The sequence below is a fragment of the Meleagris gallopavo genome, chromosome 7, assembly GCF_905368555.1.
Source record: "Meleagris gallopavo chromosome 7, MGAL_WU_HG_1.1, whole genome shotgun sequence".
NCBI lineage: Eukaryota > Metazoa > Chordata > Aves > Galliformes > Phasianidae > Meleagris > Meleagris gallopavo.
The window spans coordinates 22,628,658-22,648,666 of NC_139410.1; the positions used below are offsets into that span (position 1 = coordinate 22,628,658).

The following is a 20,009-nucleotide window of genomic DNA, read 5'->3' on the forward strand; positions in this document are numbered from 1 at the left end:
ATGAGGGCCTGTTATTACAGCTGGAAGGGGACTTCCTGAGAGAGTCCCTCCATTTGGTTGAATGTAGCTGGACAAGCTGAGCTGAGGGAATCCTCCTTTACACACTCTGTGCCCCCAGGCTGAATGCCACAACAGAAGAGAAAAGGACCGCATAAGAATGTGTCCCTCAGCTGGGAGGGGATTTGATAGAGCAAATGTTTCCTGAGGTTTTATTCCAGAAACCTGGTTATATTGAAGTCCTGGAAAAATATCCAGGTCTGCTGATCTGTATCATGAAAAGGTGGCTTATGTCACACAGAAGGGTGGGGAAGGCAAAGGAAGAGCCCAGAAATGATTCATTTGGCACTACTCTCATTTCCTCTGCTGGAGCTTCACTAAAACCTGTGCACAGCAGGGTTATATTCCTACCTCTGGTCCTCTGTCATGCACACACTCCAGCAGGACTCAAAGCAAGGGAAGACCTAGCCCAGCAACTGTTAGAAAGTATGATTTTAAGTAATGGCTTGTAAAGGAAAGCAAAGAAACAGCAAAATTGCTGGGAGAATCTGGCTATGCAGACTACAATTTTCTCTTTTGTATTTAGTGAAAATACTGCTGTTGGACTACAAACAGAACATTTGCAAATAGGTCCACGCTTTTTTGTACTGTCTGCTTACCAGTATAGTTCCATGTTCCTCCTTGGCTCTGTAGAAAAAGCCTGAGATTCTGAATTAGACCCACATAAAGTAACTGTCTCATATTTAGATTGCCTGTAGACATTTACGCCTGTGCAGGGCAAACAGTACCAAGTGAGCAATAATAGTCGCAAGACAAGCATTTGTAGGGCAACAGCCAAGAATTACAACAGTGGAAAGAGCTTCACAATCCTATTGTAGAAAGCAAAACATTTTACCCTCTCAGAGAGCCTGCCTTTCTTCATTGATGGTCACGTCATACCCATCTTAAGTAGACCCAGTAATACGAGAGGAAAATAGGCAAAGAACATAGCATTAGAGCTGAGGTCAACATCTGGATGGACTTAGGCTTCACAAAGGAATTCACTGACTCATTGGCACATGTGAGGACTGTCATCTCCTCTGCAGCATTTAATCTGTAATCATGAGAGCTGATCGGAGTAAGACTTGGCTTTCAGAAATATTAATGGAGTAATAATGTTATGGAAAAGGAGAAGAAAAAAAAAAAAAGGGAAAAAAAAAGGCACAAGTAACTGAACAGTTCCAAAAAACACCAGTATGGCTCACTCCTTACATACAAACACACACAAGGAGAGAGTAGCCAAAAGATTGATGCCAAAATCTAACAAAGTTCCCTACTAGGTGTTTGAACAGGATTGGGATAGGAGTTCCATCTGTGCTCTGACTCGATCTGACCTTCAGGGGCTGCATTAATGATGTCAATGGTTTTTGGAGAGACAGAGGTCTCCTTGACTTTGGTGGGGTGTAACATGGACTCTCCCAGCAGGATATCCACACCCACATGCCCCATTGCTCTGGGGCAGTGATGCCCAATCCAGGGAGAGGGAAAGAAGAGGAAACAGAGTAAGAAATGCTGGGCAGGGCTTTCCTGTTACAATTGTTTGGAGGAATGTGTGCTACGGTGTGACTTCTTGACAAAATGTATCTCAGACAAGCTGCTGTGGGTAGAACATCTTTCCTCGTATGTCCGTGCACACCTCTCCCACTTCATCTGAGCAGCCTCAGAGCCAACGGAGAGCAACATCTTATAGCGTGACCATGCCTGTCATGCTGCTGAGCACAACATGCTCACAAACCTTGGCCACGTTCTTGCCTTGACATTCTTGTCAAATTTTTGTCCACGTGTGGGTCCTAGCTGGCCAAGGATAAAGAGAAAGACACAGAGCTGGTGCACTGTTCCATGTACTTAGGCCCACAGTCCTGCTCTCCTGCAGATTATGAACAGACTTCCAATAAATCACAGGTGATGATAGGAAGTGATGAGGAACTTCTTTGCTTGTGCCTTCTCAGCTGCTGTACTTTATTTTTCAAATTGGTGCTTTATTAGCTTCATTCCTTGTGATAAGGAAGATTTGCTTATCCTGTTGCAGTGAACTCATGAATTGCAAGGTACCACATCATATTCCTCAGAGAGCAAAGGGACTCTCAGTGCAAATCCTGCAAAGCAGATAGGAAAACAGCTGTTCAGGTATCCTCTGCTCTGCATGAGACGGGACTTGCTAGAAGGAGAAATTTAGATTCTGAGTTGAACTTAACATGATCAGCTCCAATGCTCCTTTTTTTATGCCTCCACCAGCTGACAATTTACTTAGAAGATCATGAACTAACTATCACTGTCTTGATCCTACCATATGTTATTGCCTGAACGTGAAAGCCATTCTTGAGACAACTAATGTTGGCCTTTCCTGGATAAGAGCAATTAAAGAAGCAGTGCATCTCAGGTGTTTATATTGTGTGCAATAATTAGCTGATCATCAGAATAACAAGTAAAATATTTATAGCAACTTAGGAGATGATAGTTTTGTTCTCAGACTGTGATTGAATAGCTGCAGGAAGACAAGCCTTAATCATTAATTTCTCCATTTTCAATAAATCCTCTCAGTGCTAGACAATGAAGAACTTCCCTATCTGCACCCAGCACGAAGGAGTCTGAGATAACATTCTAGGGATACCGCACACACGATAAATAAGTAAAATTAAAGGAAACAAAATGCATCCAGGCCTGTTTATTGCATGTTAACTGGCTGCTCCTATTCCAAGCTTCCCAGAAAGCAGAATTGTTTGTCATGCAGTTGATGTTGCAACATATAGCAGAGGAGGCTGGATCTCAGTAAAACACTCGCCTTCTGTAATGGTATTTCTTGCCCACTGTGAAAGAGAAGGTAGGAAAGCAAGAATGAGAAACACTTTCCTTTGCCAAAAAGCATTAATGGCAAGAGTTAATTGTCCAATTTGCTCCAGTGTTGCTGTCCCAGAGAGCTGCCCCTCCACTCCCTGTGAGGACCTGCAGCTGCCATGAGAGTTCCCCTCAGCACCTCTGATCTGGGCTGAACCAATGCAGGGAATCCAGCTGCTCCTCATACAACTGTCCCCCTAGACTTTTCATAATCTTCATAGCCCTCCACTGGATGCTCTCTGATAGTTTTGTGTTGTTCTTATATTGTGGTGCCCAATCTGCACACAATACTTGAGGTGATAGGACCAAACCTTCCCCTGCCCAGTGGCAGTGCTGTTCTCGATGCAACCTGGGAGACAGTTGGCCCTTTTGGCTGCCAGGGCACACTACCAGCACAAATACAACTTGCTGTCATCCAGAACCCCTAGATCCCTTTCCATGGGGCTGTTCTCAGCCTCTCAACCCCCACTCTGCACATAGAGCCAGGGCTGCCCTGTCCCAGGTGCAGAATCCAACACTTGCTCTTGTTGAACATCATGTAGTTGGGGATTGCCCAGACCCGTAATTTGTCAAGATCTCTTTGTGAGGCTTCTACCCTTGAGGAAGTCAAGAGCTTCTCCCGGTTTGTCAGGATCATCCCTGAGCCAAAAAGAGATTTCCATAGCTTGTCACAAGATAGTCCCTGCAGCACTGTGGTTTCACCAGGATTTTTGAGAAAGTCTCATCTTGTCACAACCTTTCCATCACTCAGCCTGAAAGACAGTACCTCTTATCCTTGTCCTTTTACTTTGCTTCCTTCTCTGTCTCCTGCCTTTGCCTCTTTGCCTCTGCTGGGAGCGTCCTCTGTTGCGGGGCTTCTGATATTGTCTCGCCATTTCTGCTTTCAAGATCTCTGTGAGGGGATGGCAGCCTCCAGGCAGAGCTGCCTGCTTCTGTGATGTTGCTCAGTATCAGATGGTGAGCTGAAACATGTCTGGCACATCCCGAGAGATCAGCAATTATGACATACAAGCCTCACTGGGTGTTTATGATGCAAAAGCCTAAGGAACGCTTTTGTTGCATAGAGGGATAACTGTATTTGGCCACTTGGTTTTACAGCACAATAGAAACTGCTTCTTGATTGGCCTTTGACTGTGAAATAAGAGCTTTTCTTTCCATCTCAGAATCTATGAATTAACACTCAGGGCTAAAAGATTTACCACAGGGCTTTCACTTCAGGGTTTTCATTGTCTTAGGGAAAGGACGAAGACAGTGAGGTTGAGATTTGTGATCTCCCGAAGAGTGGTGAAGCTTAGCAGCCCAAAGCCCACCCATGTAATGGTCTTCTGCAAAAGGCCCTTCTCTTATAATCAGCTCTGACGTGACATGACAATGAAGGAGGGAAAAAAACAACAACACAGGGAAGCAGGGAAGTTTGTCAAGGGCAGGGAACACAGATTTGTAATTGGTTGCTACTAATGAGTTTGTTTTCATTCCAAAAGTCTCTCCCATTAAAGAACTGATGCCTGCCATGTAAGAATTCAATGTCAGGAAAGCCAAACCACCCTGTAGCTACATGAGCGTTTTTTTCTGCTCTCTTGTTGAAGTGACATATGAATACTGTGAGGTTACTCCTATTGTGCAACTGACGCATTGTTATACTACATAGCAGGATGGAGCTGACCCTAGAAACTCCCAACACACAATAAATTGAGATCCTCTCTTGGAAATGACGCTAGCAGTATGCATTTCAGTAATGATAGCCTTTGGGCCTTGTTCTGGAGTCATAGGGAGTTTATGAGATGTTATATTCTCCTATTTCCTCCCTGCTGAAACTTCCCTGGGAAGGTCTTTGAGCATCAGGATGTGTCACTTCCAAAGGGAAGCTTGAGCAGAATCCATGGCAAAAAATCAGACTACTAGGTAGGCAGGAGCATGCAGTCTAGAGCTGGATCAGTTCCCAGGCCTGCTATACTGTTCTGACTTCCATAACTAACTGTTTAAAAGCCTTGAGCCCCAGAAACAGCTTTCACTGTGCTAGTCACATTGGTTGGCCTTTATATATTACACGTATGTGATGTAGACACTGCAGACACACTATTTTGTGTAGTAAACTATCATCCATCTCACACAGATGACTCAGAATGTCTCCAGAAATTACTGAATAAGTTCTAAAACCAAACCCAACATCTTCAGACAGCGAAAAGCTTTCAGTATTTAAGGTAAAAAATGTAGCAGGCATAGTTTGTTACAACCCAGAATCCTGCACAACGATGTGGATACCATAGCAATGATTTCACAACAACAGTAGATAAATAAATAAAAAGACTTTGTTTTTCTCTCAAAGCCAGAAAATCAGAAGGGTAATGTTGCTGAAAGTGAATAAGGCAAGGAGCTAAGGCACTTCTAGATTGGTTATGTAGAAGGAGAATGAAGGCAGCACTTTAGAAAACTATGGAGGTAGAAACAATGAGTCTGAATACGAGTGCAGTATCAAATGGTGGGAATGCATTCATTACAGTCACAGTTATTCTACAACAAATGTATGTCTGGGCATCGTTTTCCATGTTTCGTGAGTGAGTTATGTTTTCTTTCTCTACACGAAGGCTACTACTAAAACAGTAAGCAGTCAACTTAGATGATTCAGCCAACCCAAGGTGTGATTTTTTTTTAAAGTTGCAATATTGCAATACCTACAAAATTGCATTGTGCCCAAAATAACAGCTAGAGCCATGGCATATGAATATGCGTAGAATTAGACCACAATGCCTCAGTTTAACACAACAATCTCAATACGCTGAAAAAATGTCTACATCTGCATTTAATCCATCTATCTATGGCTTGTTTCAAAGAGGAGGAAAGATTAATCAGGAATGAGAGCGTTACTGCTCCACAGATTTATACAGAGTCAGACTTGTTTGGAAAAGCAAAGCACCTTGAGGCAGCTGCCAGTTCTTCACAAATCCTTCCTTCATTCTTTAGTGCAAATTTGAGAGATTGGTAATGAGGAGGGGATGAGTGAATGATCAGAGCAGAAACTGCACCAAATCTCATTGAATTTTATCCTTAAAACTGTGTGTTGCTGAGGAGCTCCACAGTCATTAAATGTGTGAAACTTAAGGTATCTACCCATACAAATCAACTCTCCACTAAAGCATTTGTAAATCAAAATCCAGTTCTTTATCTTCAACAGATATTCATAACACACATCCGCAAAACACCCATGAGGTCACAGGGATCCTACTAACATCTGGGCCCTTTGATTCTCCTAACCACTGTGATCAGTGACATTAAGACTCTTCTCTTGTACAACTGATCCAATGGGCCAAATTCTTTTGCCTTTCCCCTCTGAGCCGAAGAAATATATGAGGGATAAGTTTATTCCCCACCCTACCTTTTCTTTTTATTTTTTTTTTAATTTCTTTTTTCTTTTCTTATTTTTGGCTTGTAATCTTAAGGATCATCATAAGAGAGGTTTAATAATGCCTACAGGTTTTCACGCTTCAGTGAAAGATGACAATGCACTCCTTAGGCATTTTGTTCAGAATAAGTCTATGTGAAGATCTCCTTTGACTACAATATAGAGTCATTCTCTTAAAATCATCAGTTGTGGTTTTTCTTTAGTGTGTTTATTTTACTATTAAAGAGGGCTCTTCGTGCATAAAAAGTGCACTTGATATGTAAAAAAAAAATTTGATCTTTAATAAAAGAGCAGCTATGTTAAAAAAGGGACAAAGGTTTACATTTTTGTAGTCAGAAAGTGGTTTCCCATTGACTTTCATAGTCCTGTTTCATTTTCGAGGTTACTCAAAAAGCATGCATAAGTCCAACTTGCTAGCCACAGCTGAGGAGGTGAAACAGTAGAAGTCCATAAACTGGAAATGCTTACTCACTGTTTGCTGATAGTAGTCTCAAAATGGATAGGAGATAAGTATCCACTTTGCAAAGAAATGAAGTCGAGTACTTGCAGTTGTAGTCACTGAAGCTGCTAACATCAGGTACATGTATGCATAAAGTAATCTGAATTATTAAGACCTCATTCTGGACAACTGGAGGAAAATCTATTCCATGCTCTTTTCTGATGCCTCTTAGCAGAGCCAGTTCTCAGTAGCTGGAGTAGAAAAGCCCTACTGTCCTCACCATCACACACATCCTGTCCAAAAAATGGTTACTTCTTGCAGGAAAGCACAGGATCAGTCAATGTCTCTCTCTTTAGGGATTGCCGTGAGCAGAAATGCACTCTGTGATCTTTCAAAATACACCACACGGTGTACCCCCACTCTCAAAACTCAGCCAGGGCTGGCCCCTCTCCTGACTTCATTTGCAGCCTTAAAACCGTTCTGTAGTCCTAAATGTTTCCATTTGTTTTGTATTTAGACACATGCTTCTAGGATACAGAGGCTTCTGAGGGGGTCATATCTTTTATTTTGTTGGTAGGGCAACTTTTCAGAGTCCCTGGTTGATTATCCCTGTTTACCTTCTGATAGCTGTGTTTCCTGGATAGCTGCCATGTGTTTTTTCCTTTCTTGGTAATCTTGTGGCAATGATCCTGGCCTTCAACAGATGTAGAGTGTTTGTCCTCCTGGTGTTCAATAGGCTTCCAAATCATAAACAATTTTTCTTGTACTTCTGGGTACATCAGCATTCAGAAATCAACCTCCTTTATGAACAGCAGTCACATCTAGCACTGAGCGTTTTCAAATCTCTGCAGACACATGAATTCGTGCTCTCACTGCCTTGCAAAGCAATAAAGTTTTGCAATGACTTTCCACACTTCCAGGGAAGAAAGATGAGAATAGAAGCTCCAGGTTGTAGGAGCAAAAGCGAGTCATATAAACAAGTATCCCAGCAAAATCTTCTCTTGTTCTGTTTTGCAGGTTCAGCTCTTGTGTCTACATAAAGCCTCTGAGTTTTCTGTAGCTCCTTCAGTCCCACAGAGTGCTCTAGGAATGCTGTTAGCCAAGCAAGACTTTTCTCTGATATCAACACTCAGCAATGTTGAGTTGAAAAAGCAACAGACCATGGCATCTTATTGTATTTGTCTGAGATAGGATTCAATATGAAGAATTGACACATTGTTTCAATGTCTACACACCAGTTAACTATTAATGAATTCACAGTCAATAAAATATACTCTCTGGGTAATATCCGGTCACCAGTTAAGCTATTAGTTATGTTTGGAAAAGAGTTTATGATCAATCCCAGTTGCCACAGCCTTATATGTTCTGGAACATTCATTTTTTGGCCTGGCGCTTCCTAGTAATTTTAAGGGGGGCAAAAACAAATCTTACATGTGCAAGGGAAAGAACACAGCTTCCCAAAAAATCTATTTCAATCTTTTCAAGCCCATGCTAGAAGAAATATGCACCAGTTTGGGAATAAATTCTGCCAAGGCAGGCATATTTTTTTCCCCAGAAATAATAAGTATTCCTTTTTGAGGAAAGAACACGCATGGCTATCCCAAAGGTAGGAGTGCTGGAAGAAAAAAAATATATATATATCAAAAGCTGTGAATTTAATTTTTGATTCTTCATTTTCTTCATACCCAGTATGGCTACTGGGCATTTCTGGAAGAAATTGCACTGTGCCCTATTACTATCACTAACTACGTGAACAGTTCTCAAAGTGGCTTTGTTCACGAAGTTCCTCTGTTCACAAGTTTTATTTACATGAAGTCTTCAAACTTCATTGCCTGAGAACCTCACCTTGAAAAGAAACTAGGTCTGAACAAGCTTGGTAGAGCTATAAACCAATTTCAGAGTTATTGATGATACATACATATGTACCACATCATTACACGTTTACATGCAGTCTTCAGCCACTTAAAATGTTAATAATACTGCCATAGTTGGCATCACACTTCATGTCCAAATGCCTTAAAGATGCATATAACCAAACAGCCAAACCAACAAAACCCACACAGTTCTTAGCTCAGTGGTTTTAAAATGACTCATATTTCAGCAAAGGATCTAAAACCATCTCAAACTGAAATGATGGCACTCAGAAGCTACTCCGTATCTGACCTGGCGCTGCTTTTCTACATAGAGCTCTTACCTGGTAAAGGCACGTACACATACAGCTACTTGAGGGGTGGCACAGGAGTGAATACAAAGCAGTTTAATGGGTTAGCTAGAAATATGTGACAGGGAGGGGTTAGAAACAGAGTTTCTCCTGTGCTGAATCTTTCCATACACTAATATAGAGTGACTTGATTTTGTTTATGGTGTGGGACCTGGGTTGCCCACAAAGTTCTTTTTCACAGGATGCATTTTCTCAGTCCTCCCTCATTAAAGTAAATCTGATTACATTTCAGACTCATTTTTTAAAGAGAGGGGAGCTAGCAGGGGGAGCTGGAACCACACACTTAGATAATTTTCATTCAAATCCAGCACAGTGGTCCTCTCTCTCAGCCAAGTCGCACTTAGAGGAAGGAGACAACGAGGGAAAAAAGTTGTGCTATTCTTTGATGGCCTTCATCGGGTGGATGAAGCATGACCAATCATCCATAATCTGACAAGGCCTTGGAAAAGGCAGAATCATGCCTACATCACGTATACCTCCAATGCCAGGACAATAGGGGATACTGTTGTGGGCTGCAGGGGTGGAAAAGAAGAGCATTAAAGTTGTAGTAACAAGGAGAAATTATTATCTTGAGGGGGAGTAGTGTCTGTCTGGCAGAAGACATCACAAGTCGGAATGGGGGGGGAAGGAGGGTGGACTAGGTGTCTCATCCCCTCCCTATCCCAGCCCCCATCCTCCCCGAGACATTTCAACAGTCTTTATCCAAGCAGCAAACTCTTTTCTGTGAAGGGGAAGAAAGAAATCGATTGTGTTTTTAAAAGCTACTTGAAGCCCACAAAAGGTGCTTTGTTTCAAAATGGGTTGAGGGGGGTGGGTGCTTTAGGGGGAAAGAGTTGAACTTATACCATCATTTCGTCTAATTATGCCTGATGTTATTCCTGTTGTCATGTGGGTTACTACAAAGCCAACTGCCAGCTTGTGTCCCTGAAAGCAAAGACTAAACTGTTACGCTTACAAGGACACGAGGCTTGCTCCCTCCTCCCTCTCCCACACTACCATAGGCAGAGGCTCCTCCTTGGGATATCCACACTGTACAGAAATGTCAGGGAATGAGCGTGGAGGCAGAAGCCACCTAGGACTTACCAGCCATTTCTGCCAGTTAGTTCACAGCCACCTAGCTTAGCCTGTAAAACTCCAGGGATGTGCTTAAAGATGTCCAACTAGTGACGTGGACTGTCTCACAGAATCACAGGATCATAGAATCATTTGAGTTGGAAGGGATCCTTAAAGGTTATCTGCTCCAATTCCCTGCAGTGAACAGGAACACCTACTGCTTGATCAGGGTGATCCAAGACTAGTCCAGCCCGACCTTTATTGTCTCCAAGGATGAAGCATCCACCAGCTCACTGGGCAGTATGTGCCAGTGCCTCTCCACCCTTTTTGTAAAAAAATTCTTCCTAATATCCTTTATTTATGTTCTTTCTGTCTCTTCAGACAATGCATTTGCCATGCCTAATTCCCGGTCCAGGCAACATTGGCATTGATGCTGGAGCAAACAGACCTGTCATCTCTTCTAGGTTTCTTCTTAGAGACAGCTGGCTTTGACAGAACTAATGCTGTAGGCCACCTGGGTGTGGGGTATTGCCAGCAAGGAATGGCACGGCACAGGCCACAGGGCAAAACCAGAGCAGTAACAACAAATCACCAATTACAAATCTCCATCAGTAAGGCCCACCTACTCAACTGAAGGCCAGCTCCAGCAGGCCAATGACTTCCCCATGTCATGCTTGCACTGACTTTCACATCTCTAAGGTGGAGCGCCTCACTGGCTTTCTACGAGTTCCAGTATGTTTAGAAAACAAGCAGAGCTCACACCATCCCTGTGCCAACTCTTCAGTGTGCATACATCCACACGCCTGCCTGTCTGGTCCACTTGACCCAGGGAGGGTCTATATCAAAGGGCGCTAATGGTGAGTGTTGCCTTCCAGCTTTGCCCCTGGACTGATGCCAGCCAAAGCCAAAACAAATGTGGTTGGAACCTGATTCTTTGGCAGGCCCCACCAATTCAGGCAGGGTCACACCTAATAGCTGGGAACGGATGAACTTGAGTCACAGGACATAAATAACCAAAAAGCCTAACATGGTGTTGAAGGCAGCTTAGCAAAGCTTTTGTTTGCTTTCACTGCAGCTACCCTAGGCTGCACACTTTACCCTCTGCTGTCACTTTAGCCTTTCAGGATGCCATTTCATCACTGACATGGGGTGGACGTTCAGTACAGAGAACCACGTGTTTCCTCAGTGCTGAAGCACTAAGGTACACTGTAAGCCTTGCCAAGGACTTCCTATGCCCCACAGGTCCAGGCAGGTTTTACAGTATTCTTCTCCTGTTTGCACATATTATACATATATATATATATATATGACAGGAAATTAGCTTGGGAAAATAAACTTACTTGTTTAAGAAGACCGGGCAAGGGATTTTTTTACCCTTTGCAATAACTCTGCTTTATACAGACACGTCACCTGTTCTGGTCCCAGTCTCATCTGAGCAGTTTCTGCTGGTCTGGAAAGAACATCTTTCATGTGACTGTTCTCCCACACTCAAACACTGTTCTGCTTTGGTTTGTTTTTAATATGCAGGGACACATATTGCCATACACCTATGCTGGAGATGGCAAAGCCAAAAAACAGATGCTTACCTCTAAAAGCTGCCCTTGTTTCACATTCACTAACCTCAGGCCCTCCCCTCGTCCTCTTACCCCTTTCTTTATTACAGTGAATTACAGTGAAGGACTTGGAAGGGAAAGTGGGTCTTGGAGCCGACTTGGAATCTATATGACCTGGTTTCTGTAGATAGACACACTGACCTTCAAAGCTAGACTGAAAAGCTCACCTTTACAAAACAGCGTTCCCAGCTCCAGCAAATGACTGTTGGGACAGACGTGCTGGAAGCTGTAACAATAGCTGTATTGATGGGAGGGAAGATTTTATTGTAAGTCGGATTTAGGAATGAGTAATTATGCAAACAAGCAATTAACTAAAATAAATATGAATGGCTTCCTCTTGGGGGATGCTTTTAGTTTGACTTGTAGCAGGATCACAGGCAGGAGGTTTCTCAGGGCTGAATCAAGTCTTTACAACAAAGATAAAGGAGGCATTGGCAACGAGGGGGTAAACATTGTTCTGTCTCTCTTATGCATCATTAAATGCTATGTGCATATGTATGCAACGAGGCTGCTGTAATTTACAGAATCGGGAAATACATTGAAATACCAAAGATTTGAGGCCAGGTAAGCCCACTTCATTGACCTACCATCTGCTGAGCAGCATCATTCTATTTATTCCCATAAATTTCACTGATGCAAGACAGAACTTTTTTTTTTTTTTTTTCCTTTTGGTGGTGGTAGCTGTTTTCTGATTTCTTTCCCCCCTGAGAAGGCAAGCTGCAGGATGCTTGCAAGATCACTGAATGCAGTGATATTGCTGCCTGCCTTGAAGCTTCAGCTAGCTCAGCTCATCAGAGCAGACACTTTGGAAATCCAAATGTTTCTGAGGTCAGCCTTCTTCTGTAGTGCATCACCTCCTTGTTTACAAGGCCTGTTCTGCCCCACGCTCCCGAGCTGATGGAAGGCAGCTGGGCTGAGAAAGCAGTGCCAGATTCCAGGAAGAAAAAGAGACCTTCCTGGAAGAGACGAGGCAGCTCTGCAGTTTCTGAGTGGGAGAGAAGGCAGTGGCAGAGACACTCAGCAGAAGGGATTGCTTCTAGGCTTCCCTTTGGGAACATCATGCAGATGGACTCTCAGAGAGGAATTTGCTGGAGATGCAATTTGAATTTCAGTTTGATAAGCAGGAAAAAATTTGTCCCCTCTACTCATTCCTCCTGCTTGCAAGATTCTAAATGTACTCCCAAATGACTTTGACTGTTCCTAAATGATTCCCTTTGTTTTTACATTCACCAGCTTTTTTGGAAGGTAGCATGAAAAGAAAAGTTAAATAATCCCAAATCAAAGTGGATTTTTTCATTTCAGGTTGAAGGAATTAAATACTCTCTATAGAACAGAAGCAATTCTCTTGCCCGTTATTTAGGTCAGATGCCAGGCTGAAAGATTTGCAGATTCTTTTGTTATGAGCTGAGTTCTAGAGCCCCATCTCCTGGAGTCAAGTGATGATATTGGAAGCTTTGTTTGGTTTCTTTTGACATTTCTAGATCTTGTGGTTTGGAAGAAAATCTTGAAAATGTGTTTTAAGCGTAATGAATGCTATGACGTCTGTCTGAGCCTCCACACATCCGGAAACAAAAGTTTCATGGAGAGTGATCTGTTCCAAGTTTATCAAGACTATGTTAACTCCAAGGCTTGCTGGTGAGGCTCTGTTGGCATCACTCCTGGAGGGCTTGCATAGAATGCTTTTATTTAAACTGAGTAGTACTTAATTTATCACCACAGTAGAGCCACTAGGGTACCTCAGGTTGAATATTAGGAAAAATGTCTTCTTAGAAACAGAGGTGAGGTATAAGAACAGGCTGCCCAGAAGGGTTGTGGAGTCATCGTCCCTGGAGGTGTTCAAGAGTTAAGTAGATGTGGCACTGAGGACATGGTTAGTGGGGATAGGGTGGACGGGCTAATAGTTGGACTGAATGATCATAGTGGTCTTTTCCAGTCTTAATGATCCTATGATTATGTCATCTGAAGAAAAAATCTATTCAACATGGTTAAGCCTCTTCCTCTGTCCTATGAGATATCAAAAATCATCTATTCCCTGGCCAGCATTCAATCCCAATGCTGCTGTATCATTTTGCAAAACTGGATTTTACTGTTCCCTTCAAGGATTTGCAGTCAAGCTTCTTATTCACAGGCAATCACAGTACACACTGATTACAGCTAAGTTCAAATCCTGAAAAAGAAGAAATGACACCAAACAAGAACATTCACATTTTGTGTGGCTCCAATGGTGATGGGACACAGGCCAGCCTGCGCTACAGCTATAGTCATGCAGGGGATTCATTTACGGTATGGCCATCCACAGTGGTAAAGTCAAAATGCTCAGTCTGAGCCAGGACCTGGTGCATGGCCAAGACGATTTCCTCTCTAGCCTTGGTATTTACACCCTCCAGCAATCTGGAGGTTTATCAAGACTCTGCCACGGCCTCTCTTAACCAATTTACAGTTATTCACAAAGCCATGGCAACTTCTCTGTGAGTCTGAGCCCTTCACTGTCATTTGGCCAAGCTGGGCAGATTTTGCTTTCTCAATTGCAACTCAGAAACCAAGCCAGCTCAGCCACCTCTGGTCATTTTGGTCATCATTCCTCTGAACTGCCTCCACTTTTTCTCTCTCTTCCTGGCAATGACAGCCTGAAGCCAAACTGTCTTCTCGCCACTCTTTCAAAACAACACACCAGCTAGAAAGAGGTCTTCTTTCCCAAGGACAGAGGCTGCTGTTTAGGATTTGCTCACATGCTTTCTTCAAACATTTCACTCGGTTCAGACAGGGAGCTAATGATTACCCAGCACAGTGCTGTGCACCTCTGCATCTTCCTTGCTGACAGAGCATCTCCAAAACTTCCCTAAGAGAAGTTCCCCAAACTCCTTCCTATGAGGAAACAGTGGGTCAGGAACCTTTCTCCTAAGGGGTCTTTCTCAGGTTTACAACCTCCAGGTTTACAGAGGGAGGCTGAAAAATAGGAAAGTGAAGAAAGCCAAAGAAGCTGCGTAGGCTGCTGCTGAAAAGGAGACAGTGGCTAAGCACAGTCAGTGAAGGCAACAGAAGTGGTGCTAGAAGGCAGAAAGGTGTTGTGGGGTGGAAAAAAAGAGGAGCATGAGATTTAATGGAGAAGAAAATGGCAGCTGAGGTCTGAGATGGTAGAAAGAGGGGAAACGTTGAGGTGGGAAAAGCTGGTGTAAGAGCAGGTGAAGGGGACACAGGAGGCTGAGAAGAGAGAAAAAATGGGACTATGTGGCAGAGAAACAATTCCTGGACACCTTTCTAATGCTTGCAGGAGCCCCTCTCTGTTCTCTGACCTCTGAAATTATACAGCCTGCATTGCATGGATATTTTGTGCCATTTCTCCCTGATGTGAAGTGTATGCTTTCATTATTCTGTGCTCCTGCGCTAAGAGATTAAGGGAATATCCAGACCACCAGCAGCACCTAGGACTATAAATTAAGCCGCATGAAGGCCCCATGCCCTTGAATCAAACAAGAGGTCCTCAGCCTTCATGCTCACTCTACACAAACAGAAGTGTGCATCCTTTACTTGTAGCAAAAGAGCAACTCCAGGTTAGGGATCATCACAGCTCTGCTGAGCAGCCAGGCAACGTCTGCAGAGGGTCCCTAAGGGGGGACACAGTCTGTCCCCCAGCCTGTCTCTCAGCAGAAGGCACTAAAAAAGGCATAATTAGAAAGGAAAAGCAGCATCTCTAATTAAAACACTCCCTATATGGCTTAGTCACTGCCCAGTTCCCATTGCCTTTGCCCCATGGAGCTTCTTGGTGGAAGCAGGAGTTTCATCTGCTGGGGATGGGCAGGGGATGGCTGTAGCTCTGGCTTGTCAATTGTATGCAGAATGTCTCCTCCAGGGTCTGAAACACCAGCGAAAGTGCAAGTGAATCCGGTTACTTGAAAGCCAGGACACAAAACACATTTCCAATATTTCAGAGGATGATGCTGTCTTAAAGATAACAGGATAGCATGCCAGATGCTGGCATTGCAGCACTTGGAAAGAAGATGGGGACAAAGTTCCTGTTTATGCAGAAGTGACTGAGTAACTAGTAATTTTGGAAAGGGAGCATTACATACTCCTAAACAGCAGTCTTCCACTGGGAGGTTTTCAGTTTGTGGTTAGTCGTTGCAGTGCGATATTCATAAGCTTCCATCCAATATGCCTCAGGCCCAGGTCGTGGCTGAGCAGCTCAGGGAAAATCCCCCCAAAACAGCAGGGAGGCTGATTCCTGGCAGATGGGAAGCAGATTTTGAGCAGGGAGGTGACATGCATGTGGAGTCAACACAGCAGAAGTACACAGACATGGGAGTCAAATAGCACCTAGTGAGAAAGGCACACAAAATCTGGACATGTCACCAAGAGCAGACAGCAGGGCAAGGAGCTCTCCAACATGAGATCTGCACATCTGGACCCCGGCCAGTCATGTGCTGCTCCTCAGAACATTATGAGTCCACTCCATACCTGCAAAATCTGGTCCTTTCCTGTCATGTCCCATCTTGCTGCTGTGACTTTTGCTGTCTAACCCAGCAGCTAAGGGGAGCAGAAGCAGCCCTTGTTCTCGAAGGAAAAGGGAACTCAGTGGCACTGTGGAAGGACAAATCTCCTTCTCATGCGTGGCAGGCTGCTGTCACCAGGTGATGCTGTAGCTGCAGTGCCCCTTAGCCGTGCTGCAACCAGGATCTCATTTGCATTGCTTTCTTTTGCACTGGATCTTTAAGGCAAGCTGAAAGTTCCCTTGGAATCTTGATTCCCAGGGTGTCAAATGCCTGCTACAACTCTCCTTTAAATGAATCATAAAATCATACAATTACAGAATGGTTTAGGTTGGAGGGGACTTTAAAGATCACCTAATTCCAACCTCCCTGCCATGGGCAGGGTTGCCAACCACTAGATAATACAATTATAATAAAAAAAGAAATAATAATGTATTTTTTAAAAGGGTGGAGAGGTTGTTCTTGTTTTAAAAAACTCATCCAGAAGCTGCACACACTAGCACCTGTTCAAAGGATAAACCTGTAAGAGGGGCTGGAAGGTGGTTAACTGGTAGGAAGGAATTCCCTGTGGGCTGCTCTGTGCTCAGGTGCTAAGTTTGGGTGGGAACCCAACCCCTGTCTCTTGGAAGAGATAGCTGCTGGTACAGCAGCTGCTTGAAGTCTAGGAAAAAATGAATACATTTCTCCATATAGAAAAAAGTTCTGCTGATATGTCCAACTCCACCAATTTACAGCTTTCCTGCATTTGCCCTGGAAACTTGCCAGGTAGTTTTACTGAATGTAAAACATTGCAAGCTTGTGACTGCTTTCCTTCGCTTTTTCAAGTTCCAAAGTCAGAGACTAGACTTTTTTTCCTTTTCTACTTATTTTCCCCAAAGGGCTGAAACAAAACTGTTCCTCATGTGAAGAAGCTGAGATCCTGAAAAGATCTTTGCCTTTGCGTGCATGGCTTTACACGTCCCCCGTGCTCAGCTCCCAGAAGTGCTCCGCTTTGAAAGAATAACATGGCGTGCAGATGCCTATAAATGGAAGATGAAATTGTTACTATTAAGCCCAGGCCTTGCCAAGGCAAACAAGTGCAGGGCAAACTGTGTGTGCAAAGGAAAGGAGCTGAGAAAACTCGAAGTCAGCTGAATGATAACTTCACTTTAATTTTAACATCACTTAAAACTTCATAAACACAGCCATCTTATTAATAACAAAACTAGCCCCTTAGTAGAGCTGTTGTTTGGAAAGCCAAGCCCATGCGCATGGGTGCAATGGGAAGAATGCTGCAGGAGAAACATGCCTTCCAAAGCTGTGTTTTAAATTTAAAATAGTCGGGATGTCTGAGACGCAGCAACTTTGCAGGAGCCACGAATAGCATTTGATGTCTGCACTGTGGTTCACCAGGGTCTCAACCTCCACAGCGACAGCAGTTTGTCACGGCTGGAAAAAGGAATCACAGAATAGTTTAGGTTAGAGGGGACCTTAGAGATCATCTAGTTCCAATCCCCAGTCATGGACAGGGTTGCCAGCAGCTAGATCAGACTGCTTAGGGCTTCATCCAACGTGGCCTTGAGTGCATGAGAAAAAGAGCTTAGTGGGGAAAGCTGCTACCAGCACAGCCCCACTGGAATAGGAAAATGCACCCAACTCACAAAAGTTATGAATTCCAAATCCCAAACCCCAGAGCCCAGCTTTCTGCTTTCTCGATGTAGGATGACACATTAGGACTTTTGCATTCTACTCCTTTCAGACTTTGTAAGAGCTGTTGATATGGCCTTGAAACACATTTTAAAGTGTGCACACCCACAATGCTCACACAGGGTGCATCAGCATCGATCCCTGGTGCCCTTTTCCACCTACCCTCCTGCCTTGCCAGCAAAAGTTCTTGTGGGATGTTCAGTCTGTGCAGATGTGAGCAGGCTCCGGGGGTGCACCAGCACAAATGCATAGAGCCCAGTCTTGTGCTCTGTTCACTGTTTAGTGAAAGGAATTAAAAAACCCCTTCACTAATTACTAGGTGAAAGCGATAAAGGTGCCGGAACAGTCTGCAGGGGCCTTGAGATGCTCCATAGCAGATGGCAAAATGGAGCAAAACGTTTTTACTGTTGCCTTCCAGGAGTGATTTGGTATCTGCGGCAATCTGATAATCTCAGGGTGAGGAGTGAAAACACAGTGGTACAAGGCTTGCTCTTTATTACTTCTGACATTTTATAAAGGCAGGCTGGCTCAGCAGCTCCCCTAATATATAGCTCCTAAAGCAGAGATGCAATTCCTAACGCATTCCTAATGAAACCCCCCTGACTTCCATGGCCTCGTGTTAAGACTGAATTTGGCCTCGTCAGTAAGGCACATTTGGATTTCCAAACTGCAAACTGCCTCTGGATTCCAGAGGGACTTGAAAGACTCCCAGAGCACTGGAGTGCAGCAGTGAGATTTATGCTTTTCCCTGATTTTTCACTACTCAGTAATACATCTGTAGGGCCAAAGTAAAGCCAGATTTGGCATACCCCACCCCTGATTTCTCTACTACCCAGGGAACTAAATGGCAATGTGGACTGGAACAGTAATATTCTAAGCCCTAGAAGAGCTTTTCTTGGGTACTTTCACAGCCTGTGGAAAGAATGTATACATGGATATTTGAAATATGAGGACTCTACTTTTTATCTCTCATGTTTGTAGGCCCACTGATGACACAGCTTCCCATGCAGAGGCAGAGAAGGGAAACCCAAAAAGCTCCTTCTGTTATTTGTTTGTAGGACAGTAGCATCTCTAGGCTTGGTTTGTACCTATTGGGCAGTGTTTGTATCTATTGCCTAAACTAGTCCCGGCTCTGGAAGGAGATGACCCCTAAGCACATAAGACAAGCAGGTAAAAGAAGGAAAGAAGCACAGGGAAGGCTGTACAGAGCTAAAACAGGCTCAAGGTCTAACAGCAGCACAGGAAATCTGGTCCTTACTTTTCCTTATTTTGCCCAGAGATTAAAGGGGTTGGGGGGCTGTTTCCTCCAGCCTTACCTACAGACCCTGACCTCCCCTTGGGATCACTGGCATCCTGCCACCTTCCTGGCATCATTCTCCCATGCACACTCTCAAAAGCCAGCTGAGATTGCTCCAGAGAAATTTCCCTGGCCTCCCTTTCCACCATCTCACATCTCTTTTTCTTGGCAGTAGGACTGGCTTAAGGCTCTTGATCACTACAACCATCACACTCAGAGGTCTCCCATTCCTTCAGCCTCCCTCCTTGCCTTGGGCTAGGAGAAATCATAAAGTCTGAGTCCTGCTGTTAGCAGTGACCACATTCTCACAACCCCTCTCATGAGCTGTATCAAGAGAAAGAGACACTTAAGCTGCTAGTGACAGAGCTTTGGAGCAGGGGATTGCAGTAGAGCAGTATTTCTCACCAAGTTGTCCATGCAGCATTGTCAGAAATTGCTGTGAAATGACAGCAAAATATTAATTTTATTAATTCATGTTCTAATATGTGAATATACAACCAAATGGGGAAAATAAGAAGAGGAACATGGAGGAGATCATCTTCCTCTTAGTAAGCTGTGAATGAAAAGTATTGTGGCCACACTGACAAAATGGTCTCTGGCTTTTCTCTTTTAGAAGCAGTTGTCATATTACCCGAGGTTACAAAGCCCAAAATGAGTCGGTCTCTGAAGGCTTTCTCAGTTCCATTCCTATTACTTTATAATCTGAAGATGACTTGGTCTGGTTTTGATTTTTATTTTATTTTATTTTTGTATCGCTGTTTTCCATCTATTCACATTGTCTAGATGTATTCATGGGTAGCCTGTACCCAGCTGTTTTTGTGCCAACATTGTGCTTCAGTTAAATAGCTCTCCTTTGTCCCCAGCATTTAGGCTCCTGATGTATCTGTGACAGCCAGTCCTGGTCTTACCCTTTTCAGCCTTCATTTCACTAAACTCAGTCAG

At 43.7% G+C, this 20,009-nt stretch overlaps 1 long non-coding RNA gene across 2 annotated transcripts in view; it reads left to right on the plus strand.

Annotated features, from left to right (window-relative positions):
* Nucleotides 1-20,009, plus strand: part of LOC104911676 (uncharacterized) — an 83,111-nt gene that overhangs the window by 3,078 nt on the left and 60,024 nt on the right. The window contains exon 1 of one of the 2 annotated variants that reach the window (XR_014884407.1): nt 11,950-12,161. The exons of the other annotated variant lie outside the window; for it this stretch is intronic. This is a non-coding gene — a long non-coding RNA (uncharacterized LOC104911676). Of the gene's footprint in view, nt 1-11,949; nt 12,162-20,009 lie in introns of those variants that run through there. 2 annotated transcript variants of the gene reach the window in all.